The sequence below is a fragment of the Schistocerca americana genome, chromosome 4 (genome assembly GCF_021461395.2).
Source record: "Schistocerca americana isolate TAMUIC-IGC-003095 chromosome 4, iqSchAmer2.1, whole genome shotgun sequence".
NCBI lineage: Eukaryota > Metazoa > Arthropoda > Insecta > Orthoptera > Acrididae > Schistocerca > Schistocerca americana.
Window position 1 is genome coordinate 60,026,034 of NC_060122.1, and position 14,223 is coordinate 60,040,256.

A 14,223-nucleotide genomic window follows, 5' to 3' on the forward strand; every position below is an offset into this window, starting at 1 on the left:
GTTTACCACCCAAACATGTGGCAGTGAAGTTTCACCATTACCAGTGCATTCTATTTTCTTTAAAATAACCTCTAAAGAAGGGTTGAAAATGATACAAATAGTTTCGAGATTATGACATTTAGATTTACTAACTTTCTACCAGAAATAATATATAACCTCGTATCACACAATGTCATTCATGTGGTTCTTTAAAATTTACATTACAGCTAATATTTTCTCGTTTGTCATCTGCAATTGATCTGGGTTATTCCGTTTTATTTACCAATTTTGTATGTAACGTGGTATATATAACACATTAGTGAAAAATCCTGATCACTTGAAGGTGATAAAGTGGAGAAAAATATCAGCGATTCTGCAAATATTACACAGCTGAAGGAATGACAATGTGTGATGCTAGGGTATATATTATTTCTGCTAGTAGCTTCGAAAATTTAAATACCATAAATTGCAAACTATATGTATCACTCTGAAAATGACAGCCACATAAGTACAAGTATCGCAGCCTCCTAACAAACCATCTTCCACAAATGCTAGAAGTTGTTCCTCTGCATTCTAGGAGGAACACTTATTACCAACATGATGGTTGTCCAGTCCATAGTTCACGCAGTACTACAGCATGTCTTGACAAATTGTTTCCAAATAGATGGACCAGACGCAGAAGACCTGTACCTTGGCCGGCTCGTTCCCCGCATTTCACGCCGTAGACATTTTTCTGTAGGGGGAAGCTGACGGACGCTGTGTACAAGGACATGCCAACTACTGCCAATGATACGCCGCGACATATTGCTGCAGCCTGGTTGGACATCTCCACTGAAATGCTAGCACGTGTGCAGCAGTCTGTCCATACCAGACTGGAATTGTGTATTGCCACGTCTGGTGGTCATTTTGAACTCAAGTGTGCTGAGCAATTATCTCGTTACTGGTCAGAAGCCACATAACTATTGTATGCACATGTGTTCTTCTTCACTGTGTTCTATCATATTTGTTGTACAAGTGTACAAGAGAGGCAACTTTTCAAAATACGACATGTCGTGAACGACTGGTACTAGAATCCTGCAGAAAACAACTCTACATTCTAATTTAATCTACAGGGTTATTACAAACGATAGAAGCGATTTCACAGCTCTACAATAACTTTATTATTTGAGATATTTTCACAATGCTTTGCACACACATACAAAAACTCAAAAAGTTTTTTTAGGCATTCACAAATATTCGATATGTGCCCCATTAGTGATTCGGCAGACATCAAGCCGGTAATCAAGTTCCTCCCACACTCGGCGCAGCATGTCCCCATCAATGAGTTCGAAAGCATCGTTGATGCGAGCTCGCAGTTCTGGCACGTTTCTTGGTAGAGGAGGTTTAAACACTGAATCTTTCACATAACCCCACAGAAAGAAATCGCATGGGGTTAAGTCGGGAGAGCGTGGAGACCATGACATGAATTGCTGATCATGATCTCCACCACGACCAATCCATCGGTTTTCCAATCTCCTGTTTGAGAAATGCCGAACATCATGATGGAAGTGCGGTGGAGCACCATCCTGTTGAAAGGCGCAGTCGGCGCTGTCGGTCTCCAGTTGTGGCATGAGCCAATTTTCCAGCATGTCCAGATACATGTGTCCTGTAACGTTTTTTTCGCAGAAGAAAAAGGGGCCGTAAACTTTAAACCGTGAGATTGCACAAAACACATTAACTTTTGGTAAATTGCGAATTTGCTGCACGAATGCGTGAGGATTCTCTACCGCCCAGATTCGCACATTGTGTCTGTTCACTTCACCATTAAGAAAAAATGTTGCTCCATCACTGAAAACAAGTTTCGCACTGAACGCATCCTCTTCCATGAGCTGTTGCAACGGCGCCGAAAATTCAAAGCGTTTGACTTTGTCAACGGGTGTCAGGGCTTGTAGCAATTGTAAACGGTAAGGCTTCTGCTTTATCCTTCTCCGTAAGATTTTCCAAACCGTCGGCTGCGGTACGTTTAGCTCCCTGCTTGCTTTATTCGTCGACTTCCGCGGGCTACGCGTGAAACTTGCCCGCACGCGTTCAACCGTTTCTTCGCTCACTGCAGGCCGACCAGTTGATTTCCCCTTACAGAGGCATCCAGAAGCTTTAAACTTCGCATACCATCGCCGAATGGAGTTAGCAGTTGGTGGATCTTTGTTGAACTTCGTCCTGAAGTGTCGTTGCACTATTATGACTGACTGATGTGAGTGCATTTCAAGCACGACATACGCTTTCTCGGCTCCTGTCGCCATTTTGTCTCACTGCGCTCTCGAGCGCTCTGGCGGCAGAAACCTGAAGTGCGGCTTCAGCCGAACAAAACTTTATGAGTTTTTCTACGTATCTGTAGTGTGTCGTGGCCATATGTCAATGAATGGAGCTACAGTGAATTTATGAAATCGCTTCAATCATTTGTAATAGCCCTGTACATTCAGTTTATTAATGTCAATAGTCACCGTCCATTGAGAAAAGCGCATGTTTGCACAAGAAAGCACCTTCTGTATGTGTATTGGCTAAAGGAGCTCCTGACTACCAATCCTTTCTGTAAAAGCCACACATCAACAGCACTTTTCATTTCCAAAATATTTGCGATGCAAGTTTTACGTGATTCACCGCATATGCTGACCGCCGGCTTGCTAGGTGTAATGGTAAATCCGTTCACCCTTAAGCAGGACTTTTGATCAGTGTCCAAAGTGGTGTACTGCTTCCCTCAAATTACTTCAAATGGCCTCCATGTAAGCTTCAGCAGCAAAACTATACGAATTTTTGGCGTATTGTAGTATGTTAATTCTGCTTCAGAGGTGATTGGCGTGAGAACTGATCCTCGAGCTAGCCCCGTACGGCCTTCCTTAGTCTGATAGTGCTCTTATCCGAAAACATTGTTAAATCTTCTACCATAAAATAAGAACAGAAGTGTGGCGTCCAAACTTTGTGATAGCTGTAAGTTTCTCTCGACGAATCACTTTATCACTTACTTCGGTTTCTGAACTGCAACGAAACTACCTCGCAGTAGTGACACACGTTGATTTGTTTTTACAGCATGACTTACAGTTCGTGGCTCCCTTTGCCTAACTCGTATTCATAGGCCGAACGATGATTCTAAATTTCATCTGCAGACTACCATCGTCAACATAACACCTGGATACACATTTCTGACCAAAAATCAGTACTGTGGCCCACTACGATTGTGACTGATCTTAGCGCTCCCTATTCTGATTCCAACAGTGTGAGTCTACGGTGTCGGCGGTGGAATTACACATCCTCACTCTAAGAGTTCACATCACACAGAGTATTTTCCAGAACCGTTCTCGTTAAATCACGATGCATAGAGCAGTAGCCTCCTGACTCGAAATCTTGGCAGCAGCGAACTTCATGTACGCGGGTTTCTCACGGTATATTGAATGAAATTGTCTCGTTAATATCCAGCGATGTACTGAAAAACGTTGTGAAACGTATTAAGGAGACAGTATATTTTTTTCCAGAATGAGATTTCCACTCTGCAGCGGAGTGTGGGCTGATATGAAACTTCCTGGCAGATTAAAACTGTATGCCGGACCGAGACTCGAACTCAGGACCTCTGCCTTTCGCGGGCAAGTGCTCTACCAGCTGAGCTACCCAAGCACAACTCGCGCCCCGTCCTCACAGATTTACTTCTGCCAGTACCTCGTCTCCTACCTTCCAAACTGTAGAGAAGCTCTCCTGCAAAACTTGCAGAAAGTTTCATATGAGCGCACACTCCGGTGCAAAGTGAAAATCTCATTCTGGAAACATCCCACAGGCTGTGGCTAAGCCATGTCTTCGCAATATCCTTTCTTTCAGGAGTTCTAGCTCTGCAAGTTTCGCAGGAGAGCTTCTGTAAGGTTTGGAAGGTAGGAGACGAGATACTGGCAGAAGTAAAGCTGTGAGGACGGGGCGTGAGTCGTGCTCGGGTACCTCAGTTGGTAGAGCACTTGCCCGCGAAAGTCAGAGGTCTTGAGTTCGAGTCTCGGTCCGGCACACAGTTTTAATCTGCCAGGAGGTTTCAGTATATTTTTTTGTTATTTCAGATGAGACTTTCGACGTATCAGTGAACGAACAACTATCCATATGTTTCAGATATCTCGATACAAATATTCTAGTCGAAGAAGTTTTTATGGGCTTGTACGAAGTAGCTTCCACAAGTTCTAGGATGTCATAAAACGTTCATCCCTCGACATAAAATACTGTCGTGGTCTGTGTTATGACGGCGCGAGCAATGTCAGTATTACAAAGTAGGCCTACTGAGCTGGAGCCGAGAGCTATATTTGTTCATTGTATAGCGTATTATTTGAATTTTATAGGACAAGATGCAATGAAAGATATTAGTTATGTGCGACACTTTCGGGTGATTATTCGTGAATTAATATCATCTATAAGACATTGGAAAGTAATTCTGACGTTCTCTTGAAGTTAATCGAAGATCTCGCAGAAGAAAAAAGTTCAATCGGCGGGAAGGCCATCGCAGTCTGGTCCCTTTAATCCTACAAACCAACCAACCAACCTAGTGGATATTTTTCAAACCTGCGTCAATTCAGATTTATTGTTTCCCTCAGAATGTTAACTGCAGTTTTGCAGAATTAGACAATTTCATTCTCATTTTCAGAAGAAATCATCGTCATGTCGAGAAATGAAAGCATTCGTGAAAACTTTGCCTGCAAGTTAGGCCTCACAAAGGAATACATGTTTTAAGTTGTGGAATGAAACCATAACGGAAGCGTAGACACTGAACATTGATGATCCACGTTTCTCCAGAAAAATGAAGATGCAAAACTCTACGACGAATGTAATGATCCTCAGACGTATCAAAAGCCGGAGGAAGTGAAGAGAGAATTTTTTTTTTAAATAACTGATGTATCTATAGATTTGCTAATCGTAGGTTTGACTCAAAAGTTCCCGAATTTATTTCACAACTTGAAGCTTTTGCTAACTGTCAAATTGATGCTGATCAAATCCTGAAGTTCTATGGGACAGACTTTGATACAGTCAAGCAAACATTGGTAGCGATGTGTTTCTACATGTGTGCAGAATGAAGAAAGAGGAAGTGGCCAACTTGTCAGATACTACACATATTTCAAGAAGAGAAAACAGTTGTTCAACGCGTGAAATGCTCACAGAATTTGTGAAGCTTGTTCGGATAGTTTTAACTGTACCTGTTACTTCTTGTACCTCTGAGCGGTTGTTTTCAGCCCTTCGATGATTGAAGACTGTTTGCGGTCAGTGACGAAACAAAAAGGATTGTATGATCTGTCAGTTTTGTATGTTCATAAGGAAATTACTAAAAATATTATTATTAACAGAATTTCAAACAAATTCATGTGTGGAAATAACCTAAAATTGGAAGTGTTTTAGACTGAAAGTTAATGTATCATGATTATTATTTGGTATGTAAAGTGAGATATTTCGTGTTTTTGTTCTCCAATAAATCTCAGCCTAGTTGTTTCCCCACTAAATTAAAATTATATGATTGATTTTTGCATTTTAATTTGTATGAATGTTTTTTTCTTTTAGTAACGTGTTGATAACATCGTGGTCTGTTGCAATCACTGTGCCTATGAGTTATTTAAAGTAGATAATACCTTATACAGATCTAGCTGTCATTTTGTTAGTTAGATAAAAGTTGGAAACATAAATAATTTAATACATAAAGAATCGATTAATGTTACGATTACATATTTTCAGAGTATTCGTTACAGTAACTCACCCTAATAACGCAAATCGACTACCGCGACAGCCCTTGCGGACCACGGCCTGTCTCAGAGGCGTTTGTGGGGGCGGACATGTGGCCAGCGAGCCGCTTTGGCCCCGCTACTCATTTCGGGCTGAGTAGACCTCGGAAATGTACAGCCTGTGCAGGTGAGCACGGCTGTACCGTTAGGGCCTGCAAAGTGGGCCGGCGTTGTACTCTAGCAGCCCACTGAGAGTAGAAATTTATTTTTATTTTATTAAGAATTAAAATTAAAATGTATGGAAATATAAACACAGAAATACCATACAATAAACAGCAAAAGTCAAACGCATAGAAATAGTGACATCAACACCGTTTCGTAGAAACAGTCAACGTTAAATTGAGTTTAGCACACAGTATGTAAACAATGCTAGTCCTTGACGTCTCTCATACTACTTTACACCATGTTCCTCGGACCTCACAAAAGCGCAGCGGAGGGTAGATAATACAAAACAATGGCAACAATGAACATGTATACCGAAATATCACTTTAAGGTAGAAAGTGATCCATCCTTCCTCTTCAGTGTACCTGAGACTGTATAACGCATGTTTTTCTGAACATTTAATTTCGGCAGCATTGTCAGTTGCCCAGTCAGAATTAATGGTCTAATAACGTGCAGTCTACTCAGTTTTAACTCAAGGGTTACAGAAGTTTTCTATGTCACAAGTGGTTCCTATTGTGAAGTGGAAAGTTATAACAGTAATTATCAAGGAGACGGAGACGGTAGCAGACTGACCACAAATGTAGCTAGGTCTGTTAACATCGCAGACTATTCAAACGATTGCGAGGAATATCAGTTGGATGTATATGATGAAACTAAAAAAACTATTTTACAAAATCCTTCAGCTTGGTGGGAAGTGGTTCGAGATTGGAGGTGGCTAACCAAAAGTATAGTGTGCAAAAGTGAGAACATGTCAAAACAGGTGCTTAAGCTTATTGTGAATATGACGATAACACTGGAATCCAATAATATAGATTTTCGGTGACATAGTGAGAAAAGAGAGAAATTAAACATTGGAAACTCTTTAGCTACCTCCAAACCTTTTGCAAAGTACAGTCCGGTATTACACGATCTGATAAATAAATCAAAGTAGACCTACATTCAAAAATGTCTTAGCCCTTCACTTCAAAATGTTCTAGCCTGTGCAGCTGAAAAAGAAATTATTAATGAGATTAACGATGCGTCATTATTTTCCGTTATTACACATGCAACATAGGATATTACAAAAAGAGATCAGTGTGATATTTAGATCTTGTGATGTGACGATGCATGAAAGCTTTTTTAGTTTTCGCAAAACAAAATGAAAAGTGCATTAGGAAAAGAAAAGGCTATCAGAACGAGAATTCAGCGAAAGGAAAAGACTGAAAAATATGTGCGTTGTGCAGTACTGACTTCCAGTTTAGCACTTAAAGATGCTACATGTGAAATTCAAGAAGTCAGGTCCTTTTACGAAGAAGTAGAAACGTTGTATTGTTTCGACTGTCATAGAATTAAAAGCTGGGAACATTTGGTATCTTCATGGACCGAAAAAAACCTTGGTCCAACATGTTCGTCTTCTAGATACCAGTCTGTAAAAGCTCTTCGTTATGCTTATATCTATCAGACTACTTAAAGTCCTGTGAAAAATAATATTGACTTCTAAGTAACGGGAAGAAAGAGAACAAACTGTTGTTTCGAAAAAATTGATTTTTTTTCATATAGCGTTGCAATCAAATTTTGCAATTTAGCATCTCATATTATGCAGTAGGAAAAGTAGAGCATAATAGAGTGTGTTCTCTTGTTCAGATGCAGTTGATAACTTATCTTGCTGTCGACTCAATTTTTAAGGAAAATGTCATGGGATGCATCTTTAGCAAAGAAACAGGACGTTTTAAAGACTGTTTGGTCATCATTATAGCCAAGCAAATGAGGAAATTCGAGGGTATGCATAATGTTAACGATTTCTTCGAAGTATTTTCCCAAAACCGGTAGCGATCTCCAAGTGCAGTAGTAATTCCTCAAAAATGATTATAAGGAGGAATTATTCTGTAAATTCCCAGACCAAGAAAGCTTTTGAAAAAATATGATGATGATTTGTTTATGGGGCACTCAACTGCGCAGTCATCATCGCCCATACAAAGAAAGTCCCATTTTTTCACAGTCCAATTATTTTACAGAGTCCAGTATAGCCACCGTCACAAATGATGATGATGTGAAGACAACACAAACACCCAGCCCCCGGGCAGAGAAAATCTCCAACCATACCGGAAATCGAACCTGAGACGCTGTGATCCAGAGGCAGCAACGCTAGCCACTAGACCACAAACTGCCGATTTGAAAAAATAAATAGCCTTATTAACCTCGGTCATTGATTAACAAAACTCTAAGTAATAAAGAATTCAATTGTAGTAGTAACATACCATATTATGCCAAAATGTTACCTGTTTTTAACTATTCCTCTTGGTGTTTTTTTCCGATGAACGCTTATTTTTGAAGGTCATAGAAATAAAAAACTATCTGCGGAATTCTATGCCAGTGAACTCGTTGTCCATAGTATTCAAAGTGATCTACTGATGCCAGTGAAACGATCAATATCTTCTATCAAGCACGGCAAATGGTCCACTTTCATCAGACGTCGATGAGTACAGTGAGGTGTTACAAGTACAAATCAATCAAACAACAGAACTATAGGCCTGTTCTTACTGATATTGACTGTGAATCACTATAATGTGTTTAATTTTTTATCAGATTTAGCGGTATCAATGATTTTTTTTTAATACTCTGAACGTCGTAAACCAATGGTTTCTTTGTTTATATTACATGGAATTTTATACCACACTCTATTAAATTTCTATTTATACCTGCTGTAATGAAAGTTACCTTAATTAATGATAGGTCATGATGTGGGTTACCAACACAAGTACAAGGATAGCGTACCAATAGGGACAAGAAAGGAGGCATGAAGATCGCCAAAAACACAAATAACAATCATCCATTTATTGCATCATTACACACGCACATCATGATATATGAGACATTATAATTGCCATACTCAAATCTATTATGACAAACAATATGTATCACGAAGGGCACAAACAATGGAGTTTAAGAAATTACAATGGCACATCAACTCCGGTATGACAAACAGTATGCATAATGAGGGCCACACAATTTTACCAATGTAAGAAATCAAAATAATGCTAGCATAAAATTAACTAAAATTCCTTGAAGGAAATGTTTATGAGAAGAACACGACGGGCCGCAAGGGAGGAGGCAACACGATACTTAACTCAGGTGCACCAAAACAAACAACGGACAGCAGGCCGCGCCAACAACGGACACGTAAGGCACGCAACTACTCTCTCCGTTGCGGTTCCGTGCGTTCCACCCAAGTAATAGCTACCTGAAACATTTTAATACTTGGAACAGTACACCAGTGATCAGCAAATTAAAAAAAAAACAATAACATGACATGAAAATACAATAATTTAAGAAAATCACATCATATGACTATGAGCTTAAGGACTTTCGGTAATTAACAGATTACGAAACAGCTAAAGGGGCATGTGCCACTATTAAATCTTCCGTAATTAGACTACTAAATTTCTCAGTACCCAAGCTGCAATTAACGCAACAAGAATTAAATCATTTAAGTGATAGTGTTACTTTAAAATAATAATAAAATCATTTCATACAGCAGAGGACCAAGAATGGCCCGATCAGTACTCCCCAGTGAAGCAGTTCACACAAAATGGTACTCCACGGCTCCGAGCACACAGCCCCATACAAGATGCAACACAACCACAGCGACCCGGCGTACCAGAACCACCAGGCAGTAAACCAAAATCGTACTAAGCCAAAACAAGGACCGACTTTTAAAATAACGAGACCTAGCCCGGGCCGGACAACCGACCAAATCCCGGGAAATCCATAAGAAACCTCAGCCAACTTAATACCAAAACAACAATGTATGAACAATATGCAAAACACAAGACCTCTCAGTCCAAAGGCTTCCGTTTAGTCGCGAAGGTGGCTCCGACCCGCCTGCTGAGGTGCCAAACGTCGTACGGAGTGTCGAATGAAGCTTAACCTTCGTTAACGGAAAGCGGAAGCACCACAAGACAAAATAAACTCCAATCTAACTGCACAAGGCAAACTCTAAGGAGTGCCACTCGAAGACTTTGCACTTGAAGATCAAACATAAAGCACCCAGACTAACGTGCCGCTGAACGACGCACTTCCATCACCAGCGTCTAGTAGAGTACGGAGAGCAGCGTACCCCATCGATATACATCCAGGGGACGGTAAACGAGGATAGCAATCCCAGCGACGGAGAGATAGGAGGACGAAATGACATCCCGCCGCACGTAGAAGGTGTTTCAAACTCAGGCGAGATTTTGCTCCCCTTGCGAATCAAGTTAAACGGCACACCACGCCGCTGTCCACACTATTAACCGTAAAATCACGGTCCGGTATTCCCATCGGGCCCCACTCGGCGTCCAGACGCAAACAAACCCAGCCAAGCCGAACTGTCTCCACGCCAAGGTAGCCACCTCTTTCCTCCTCACACGCCTTCAACTAAGCTGCGGCCAGCGATCACACACAGGAACAACCGCCTAACGCCAAAGCGCCGTCTGAGTGAAAACTCAGCGCTAAGATCGATACGGACTTGGAAATAAGCGAGCACCATAACAACCTCCCCCCCCCCCCCCCCCCCCCTCGCAAAACACACCCAGGGGATGTGTGCAGAAAAGGAGAAACGGAGAGAGAGAGGCCCAGAAAGAGGTACAGGGATATCAGCACCCTCCCTCTGGCTCAACATTAGGAGCAAACTTTACTTGAGAGACGTGGACACGACGAGACTTCCGCGATCCCGGCTGTTTAACGAGGAGGTTGACCGGACCCAACACCCTCACAATACGGAAGGGGCCTTGATAAGGTGGTCTCAACTTCCCTTTATCAGCACTCGCCACTGAGGACCCAAAATGACGAACAAAAACCACATCTTTGCACCTGAAGAGGCGCCTACCCCGATTATAGTAACAGGCTACCCTCTGATGCGCCTGTAAGGTATTGCGACACGCCCATTGCCAATTCTCGCGTAGGCTAGCCGGATAAATTTGCTGGGGAAGAAGATAATTAATACTCCACAGGTTGGACGAGGGAGAATTCACCGAGTACCCAAACAGAAGAGCATTAGGGGTGCTACCCGTTGCCTCATGAGGCGCCGAATTAAACGCTGGGCAGGGTCAAGTCCCAACCCTTGGGAGAACGGGCATGAAAAATACAGAGGGCCGCCTTAAGATTCCGATTAACACGTTCAGCAAAGGATGCCTTGGGGTAATAGGGAGTAGCAGTGACGTGGCGAATCCCTTGAGAAAAGAGGAATCCCTTAAAAGCTGCGGAAAGGAAAGCCGGAGCATTGTCAGTAACAAGTCGCTCAAGAGGCGCGAAACATCTCTCTGACTGCAAGAAACCCACACGCCCCCCGACATCCGGCTTTGCCCACTTACAAGCCTCACACGATGCCACATAACGTTTGACATCAGCATGCATTCCTGGCCAAAACATCTTTTCCCGTACCCGATTCAAGGTTTCATTAAACCCGAAATGCCCACTAACGGCCGAATCATGGAAATATTTGATTACCATATCTACTAGAGCCTTAGGGATACACAAATAACTACGAGAATCACTCTGCCTTTTACACAAAACCCCACGACATCTCATAATCGGGAACCATTTCAACTCCTTTAACACGTTAATAAATGGGTCCCCAAGATTGATCTTCAACGTGTTTCTTAGAGAGATTGCAAAACAACTCGGGACCTCTGTCAAAATGGCACCTACTTGCACCTCCTGCTCCTGCTCAGTAAACCTACGGCTCAGAACATCGGCCAGATCCTGTGATGTGTCTGACCTGAAAACGGAAGGATGAAATTCGTACTGCCCAACGGGTCCATTGTTTCCGATGTGACAGTGAAGTGGAAATGTGAAGGGACACTTAAGCACAAAAGCGTACGGGCCGACCTCATCTGCTGACTGACAGAGACCGCCGACAGATGAAGAGGGTCCTAATGTGTAATAGGCACTCCTCTATCCAGACCATCACACAGGAATTCCAAACTACATCAGGATCCAGAATGAGATTTTCACTCTGTAGCGGAATGTGAGCTGATATGAAACTTTCTGGCAGGTTAAAACTGTGTGCCGGACCGAAACTCGAACTCGGGACCTTTGCCTTTCGCGGGAAAGTGCTCTAACATCTGAGCTAACCAAGCACGACCCACGACCCGTCCTCGCAGCTTTACTTCTGCCATTACCTCGCCTCCTACCTTCCAAACTGTAGAGAAGCTCTCCTGCAAAACTTGCTGAAAGTTTCATATGAGCGCACACTTCGCTGCAGAGTGAAAATCTCATTCTGGAAACATCCTCCAGGCTGTGGCTAAGCTGTGTCTCCGCAATATCGTTTCTTTCAGGAGTGCCAGTTCTGCAAGGTTCGCAGGAGAGCTTCTGTAACGTTTGGAAGGTAGGAGACGAGGTACTGGCAGAAGTGAAGCTGTGAGGACGGGGCGTGAGTCGTGCTTGGGTAGCTCAGATGGTAGAGCACTTGCCCGCGAAAGGCAAAGGTCCCGAGTTCGAGTCTTGGTCCGGCACACAGTTTTAATCTGCCAGAAAGTTTTACATGCAGGTACCGTGCCAGTTAGGCGGGAGGTGAGAAAACTTGGATTTCGTGGTCGAGCGGGTGCTCACAAGCCACACATCACGCTGGTACCTGCCAAATTACTCCTCTCTTAGTGTAAGGAGCGTAAACACTAGATGACTGAACAGCGTAAAACCTTGTGTGGAGTGACGAATCACGGTACACAATGTGGCGATCCTATGGCAGGGTGTGGGTATGGCGAATGCCGTGTGAACGTCATCTGCCAGCGTGTGTAATGCCAACAATAAAATTCAGAAGCGGCGGTGTTATGGTGTGGTTGTGGTTTTCGTGAAGGCGGCTTGCCCCTTTTGTTGTTTTGCGTGGCACTATCACAGCAGGGGCCTACATTGATGTTTTAAGCAAATTCTTGCTTCCCACTGTTAAAGAGCAGTTCTTTCAACACGATCGAGCACCTGTTCATAATGCAAGGCCCTGTAATGGACTGGCCTGCACAGAGCCCTGACCTGAATCGTATAGAATACCTTCGGGATGTTTTGGAACGCCGACTTCGTGCCAGGCTTCACCGACTGACATCGATACCTCTCCTCAGTGCAGCACTCCGTGAAGAATGGACTGCCATTCCCCAAGAAACCTTCCAGCACTTGACTGAACGTATGCCAGCGAGAGTGGAAGCTGTAATCAATGCTAAGGATGGTCCAACACCATATTCAGTTCCTGCATTGCCGATGGCGGGCGTAACGAACTTCCAAGTCATTTTCAGCCAGGTGTCTGGATACTTTTGAGCACATAGTGTAAACTAATTTCTTGTACTTCCTATGAAGTGAATCAAGAACCCTCTCTAGCTTGAGCAGCAATGCACAGAAGTCAGTGTTAGGGAACCTATAAACAACAAAAATTAGATGTTTAGTTCCACCAAATTGAACTGCCCCCGCACAACATTCAAATATCTTGTAAATATTGATTCAATCAACTGTGAATGAAGCCCGACCAACATGCATTACATGCATTGATCAAAAATGATAGTGGATTGAGAATGGCTATTTTCTAGCGGAAATCTAGGTCTGCCAATAAAATTTAAAAAGGACGACTGATAGCTGAAATCTATTATTTACAAGTCGATATAACAGTCGCTGCGTGCATCAGCCTTCTGAATCGAAGGTAACCTGATCCAAATATCTGTTCAATGCAGTGTCGTGATACGTCTATGGACTCAAAGCGAATACTGCTTTTTACATACGTGGCCACTCCCCCACTATGCTAGGAACTTCTTGAAAGACAGCCAGCTAATCTGTATCCTGGTCTGTCTTCCTCTACAGTTTTTACCCTCTGTAACAGCCTCTACTACAATGGAAACTACCCGCTGGAGCCTTAACAGATGTCCTATTATTCAGTCCCCTCTTCTTGACAGGGTATTTGTATGTTTCCTTCTTTGCCGATTCGTTCGAGAACCTTATCATTCCTTACCTTATCCGTCTAACTAACATTCAACTTTGTTCTGTAGCACCATATCTCCAAGGCTTCGATTCTCTTGTGTTCTGGTTTTCGCACAGTCCCTGTCTCACTACCATACAATGCTGTGCTGAAAACGTACAGTCTCAAAAATGTATTTCCCAAGTTAAGATCTATGTCTGATACTAGCAGATATACACTAAAGAGCCAAAGAAACGGGTAGGTCCCAGCGAGCACGCAGAAGTGCCGCAACGCGACGTGGCGTGTACTCGACTGTCTGGGAATTGACACCAAGAATGCTGCAGGGCCGTCCACAAATCCGTAAGAGAACGAACGGGTGGATATCTCTTCTGAATTGCACGTTCCAAGATAACCCAAACATG